Raw genomic sequence first — 6,000 nt, 5'->3', positions numbered from 1 at the left:
AAATGGGCAAATTCAAAAAATGTAGATGTACAGCTAATTAGTATTTTGGATGAAAATAATTTGTATATTTAAATTTATATATTTAAATATGCCTGACAAGACTTACACTGAATGACATTTTAGTGGGTGTCTTCAGTAAATTCAGGAAAAATGTATGATATTTATTTTTTGCTCAAAAAAAAAAAAAAAAATACAAATCAAACATGCAATTTACAGTTTTTCTCAATTGCTAAAACACTATAACCAGTCTTTTGAACCAAAATTTCAAAACTATAACGCCATTTTTGAAAAAGCACACCCATTTCCTTAAACTATAAACACTATTCCCTGCTTTGACACATGAGTTATATTTGGTGAACTGTTACTTCAAAACTCTACACACAAATCCCTACATTTCTCAGTGCTTACACCATGAGGTCATTTAGAAAGCACAAGCATTCAATATTGTTCACTCAAGTCTGCGAAGTTTGAGCTCAATTAGCACACAATTACCCAACTGGAAACACTAGGAGTCAAAATTTAGCACACACCAATCAGAACCTTCGATGGAGATAAAAGGATAAACGTTTTTCTCAGTCACTTTGGTGCATTTCTCAGATCAGAAATGAAATATACATTTGTCTGCAGTTTCCTACATTATCAGTTGCTATTGTCATGTTGCTCGAAATGTATTATATACTGTAGTTCTCTGTGCAATAGTCTTACCCCTCAAAACATCAAGTCATTAGCTCATCGTATAAATCATTACCTAAATGCAAAATTTTTGATCTAGTTGTCCTAAACTGTCAATCATATATTCTACACATTTCTATTAGACTTTTTGTAAATTTGCCATGAATTATTCAAGTGAATCTGGACTTTCACTAATGAAGATGATATAGATCAACCAATGATAAAGCAGTTCTCTGAAATAGATCAAAGGTACAGCTCATGAACCTTCCATTGGAAAGCATATAGACAGAGGACAACACAGGAGTTACAAATTCTGACAGTGGACTTTCTTATTTTTAATACTTTCAGGGCTAATTTAGCCTGTGATGCTGAAGAGGTTCTTTGGCCTGTCCCAGACCAAAGACAGGATGCTGGGCAGAATAATTATTTTGTTGTTTTTTGCTGTTTTGTACTGTACTCTACAGTGCATTAAATTAAGGAATAAAACACTTGCAAAGGAATAGATTTGTTGTGTTCATCATGTGAAAAGTTTTTTATTTGTATTGTTTTTGTAGTATTGTTTTGAATTTATCTCATCAGTGTGTAAAACTGTGTTGTAGTGTGTTTGTTTTTGAGGATTTGTGTGTCATGTCTGAAAGCAAAGTTTGGTTTTTCAGCAAGATTGAATTGTTTTGAGTGGAGAGCTTCATTTTGACCTCAATATAGGAAGTTTGGGGAAATGAGTTAGGAGTTGTGGATTTGTGTTTAGAGTTTCGCAAATAAGAGGCATAATTTCAAGAAATGTGTTTAAGCAATTGAGAAAAACTGTAATTAAAAATAAATCCTTTTAATATTTTTTTTTTTTGAAAAACAACAACAATTTAGTTTTAATTCTTAAACCCTATTTCATCTTTTTACTAACATGTTAATTCAAACAATTTTTTTTTTTTTTTTCAAAAGTTTGGAAAAAATAGCCCGTAATTATTGTATAAAACTACAAAAAAAAAAAAAAAAAAAAAAAATTAAATAAAAATACAGCGCCTTTCACAATTGGAAGTGAAGTGTGCAGGACAGCAGTGGGGTTTGAGTGGGGCTTTATGGGAATAAACCACATAAAGATGTTTTCATTTCTCATTCTGGATTAGAGTGCGAGAGAGTCCGAGATGTCTGTTTGATGGAGTGGGCTCAGCCCTGTGTTTCGATGCTAATAGCATTAGCTTTATCTTACCCTGGTAAAGAATCCGCGGCGGCGACTGTTCCACTCCATCAGTCGGCTCCTCATTAGCTGCCATGGCAACCTGCCAGTTTAAACCAGCGCAGAGGATGTTAAACGTGAAGCCCTGTGGGACGGCACGCCTCCGCTTAGATAAATGGCCATGATCAATCTCTTCTCCGGCCTGGTGATGTTAGAAGGGCTGTATCTCTCTAAAGTGCTGCTGAGCGCCACTGATCTGGCCTCAGCTGAAACAGAACAGGATGAACTACTGCGGGAAAAGTACAATTTTGACCATCATACACATGAGAAAAACTTCATTTACAGCTGCAGTCACATTAGCAAAATTTCGGCAAGATTTTATGGGTAAAAAGTTCTATTGTCAATAGTGTAGCGTTGTATAGGGGTATTAGACACATGTATTTTTAATTCACTATAATTTCACACTTGTCTAGTACAAATATGTCGCTTTGTATCATGATTACGAATACGAGTACATTGTAACATCTGAGGGGCATGTTGTAACATTACCATATGACAGCTTAAAATGTACTATAATATTTTGTCAATAAAATAACTTTAATTTACTTTTTCAAATAAAATAATGGCATTTTTTTAAAGAATTTAAATGTAGGCAAATAGATGAAACACATTTAGACATTCAGAAAAACACTCCACTCCCTCGACACACAGCTCTCATAGAACACGAGACAAATAAACGAGCCACAATGCTTTACATTTCTTAAAATAATCCTTTCTGAACATTAAACATCAACTATCAGTCTTTATTCACCTGTTTCTTGTGGTTTCTCATTAAAATCCATAAAAGTTAATGGTGTAAATTACATCGCTAATGTCACTGGGGTTTAACTAAACTGATAAATAACAAATTGGAGATTAAAACAATAACAGATTTGTCTCGTTTTAAAAGAATTCTAAAAACTGAGATGAAAAATTTACTTAAAATAAATTAAAATAAATATTCAGCGATATCTTAAAAAGACTTTTGAATTTTGGCACACTTTTTTTTTCTTTCTTTATAGTGTTGCTACCCTTACGAAAAATATGTATATTTAAGTGTTCTATTAGTATACTTCTTTTAAACTTTTTAAAATAGTTAAGTATACTACTTTATATGTACTTCTCAGAAATATGCTCCATATGCTTCTCAGAAATATACATAAAATTACATTTAAGTGTACTTGACTTGTACTTTGAAAAAGACTAAGTATATTTGAGCTCTACTTGTGCTCTGAGAATCTGTGTTTTCATTGTTATACTCTAGGGATGCTATAAACATCTTCTGTACAGAATTTCCAAAACACAAGTGAAGAAGAAACCGAAACAACAGATGCTTCCACATGTAATCTAACACAATCATCAGACATAAAACAGCATCAAAACCATAGATATGGAAAACTGTGTAACGTTATGGAATAAAATGTCCACCCATGAAGAGGAAATAATGACTGTCAAGCTTTGGGGTGTTGATCAACTACATCTATGTTTTGATTATAATGAATTGTCTTTTTGTTCAAAATGTTGTTTATTTATTTATTAATTATTTATTTATTATTAAACTTATCCACATTTAAGTGTTTATAAAAAAAGAAAGCATGAAGCTAGAATTTTTGTTCACAAGCAGATACCCTGTTCTTTCTTTTGATGTTTTGTTCAGATATTCATAAAACAAAATATATACAAATAAATACCTAAATAGGGACATAGTAGTATGCTTAAAGTATGATGTAACGTTTACTTAAAGAAAACTTACGAGTATACTTGCAGTATAAAACTACTAAACTAGTAGTTTACTGAGACTATACTTCAAAGTGTACTAAACATGCATAAAAAGTATTTCATTAGTAAACTATCAGTATACCTATAAGTTCACTTTTAGTATACTTGCTGAAAACATAGATGAAAACTAGTTGTGTACTCAAAGTTTATTACTGTTATACTTAAAGTATACTAGACATTGAGCCAATTTAGTCCAAAGGAGTATTGAAATAGTAAACTTAAAAGTATACCACTGATATTTTTATACTTGACATTTACTTAATAAAATAAACTTGAAGTATACTTCTTTTCAGTAAGGGTATATCTAGTAAATACCATATATTTGGTTTTGCTAACATGTGTGAAAATATTTAAACTGTGTGTTACAACTAACCCACGTCATTTTGTGCCCTGCGCTTCCCTGAAGCAGCTCACACAGAATTTATTTTCAAACCAAGCAGCTTTCTATTGGTGAACGCCGCAAATACGGGTGACCAACTGAAACATAAACAGAATGCAGGGAATTTTTTACGCAGATTACTATTGAAATTCTGCTGTTTTTGCCAGTACAGCGTAAGTTAGCATCACACCTCTCAATGCTAATTATCTTATTCTCCTGTCGAGACTTGTCGACCTCTCCACTTTCACAGGGGTCAAGGTTAAAGCCTCTAATGCATTCCAGCGGCTGTGTATGACGATTATGTATGTGTGTGTGAGTCTGTCTGTCATTACAGAGCACTCAGACAGCGAGTGCGCATTGATTACCAGAAAGACTGCTGAAAGATCATCCATCATCTGACCCACCTCTGGGCAAACGAGAGCCAGAAACAGAGACCGACCCTAATGTTCATCTTTATTCATGTCATATATTTGATCATTCTTGTTTAGTTGAATTATTGTGTGCAACTTCTTAATTTTTTTACGTAGCTTTATTATTTTATTTGGCTACATTGTTATTTTACTTTATTTTCAGCTGCAGCTAACTCTGCTGAAAAAAAATAAATAAAAAAAATAAATAAATCAGCAGGTATGTTTTGGTGCTGGGATGCTGGTTTTAGCTGGTTAATGCTGGCCCTTTGCTGATCTATGCTAGTCATGTTGCTGGTCAAGGACCAGCATAAACCAGCTAAAACCATTATCCCAGCACCAAAACATACCTAAACAGCATACGCTGTTTTTTTTTTTCACCAGGGAAGGTACAAACCCCTCTGCAATAAAATGGGATTTATTTGCCAATAAACCATAGCAAACTAGAAATAAAAACAGAGAGCGAGAGAGAGAGTGAGAGAGAGAGAGAGAGAGAGAGAGAGAGAGAGAGAGAGAGAGAGAGAGAGAGAGAGAGAGAGAGAGAGAGCAAGAGGGTCAACATCTGGGTCCATTTGCAAACAGAAGCTTCATTCAAATTTAATCATGGCCTGCATTTACCTTCAGCTAAAAGACTGGTTATACACACACAAACACTTACAAACGGCCATATCCTCCTATAAAGCAACAGTACAACAAACCTGATTTTTATATCCTTTCTGAAGAAAATGAATTTGTAGTTACTACTGTAAGTTGTTTTGGTTTGTTGCTTACTGGCCCAAATCTAAAAGGTCTATAGTTCAATAGTTAGGATTAGATTCAAACTAGTGTGCAATATTAATAGTGCTGCTTTTGCTATTACAGTTTTCTCAATTGCTAAAACACTATAACCAGGCATTTGAACAAAAATTTCAAAACCATAACACCATTTTTTAAAAAGCACACCCATTTCCCTAAACCATAAACACTCTGCTTTAACATGAGTCAGATTTGTTGAACTGTTACTGCAAAACTTTACATACAAATACCTACATTTCTCAGTGCTTACACCATGTGGTCATTTAGAACGTACTAGCATTTAATATTGTTCACTCAAATCTACAAAGTTTGAGCTCAGTTAGCACACCATCACAAGTGGAAACACTAGGAGTCAAAATTTAGCACACACCAATCAGAACCTTCGATGGAGATAAAGAGGGCCAAAGTCAGCTTTGGTGCATTTCTCATCAAAAAATTTAATTCTCAAAACTACTTGTTCAACTTCCATATCATCTAGTCACTTGTGCACATCATACAAATATCTCATTCGTTTGAACAAGTTGTGTTTGCTTTGGTACGTTCATGCAACTGATGTACATTTGTCTACGGTTTCCTACATTATCAGTTGCTATTGCCATGTTGCTCAAAATGTATTATATAGTTCTCTGTGCTCATCGTATAAGGCATTACAGTAAATGCTAAATTTATCTATAGTTGTCATAAACTCTAAAGCATACTTTCTACACATTTCTATTAGACTTTTTGTAAATTTGCCCTGATTGTTCAAGTGAATC

The sequence above is a fragment of the Garra rufa genome, chromosome 11 (genome assembly GCF_049309525.1).
Source record: "Garra rufa chromosome 11, GarRuf1.0, whole genome shotgun sequence".
Lineage (NCBI taxonomy): Eukaryota > Metazoa > Chordata > Actinopteri > Cypriniformes > Cyprinidae > Garra > Garra rufa.
Note: the sequence above shows the minus strand (reverse complement) of the source record.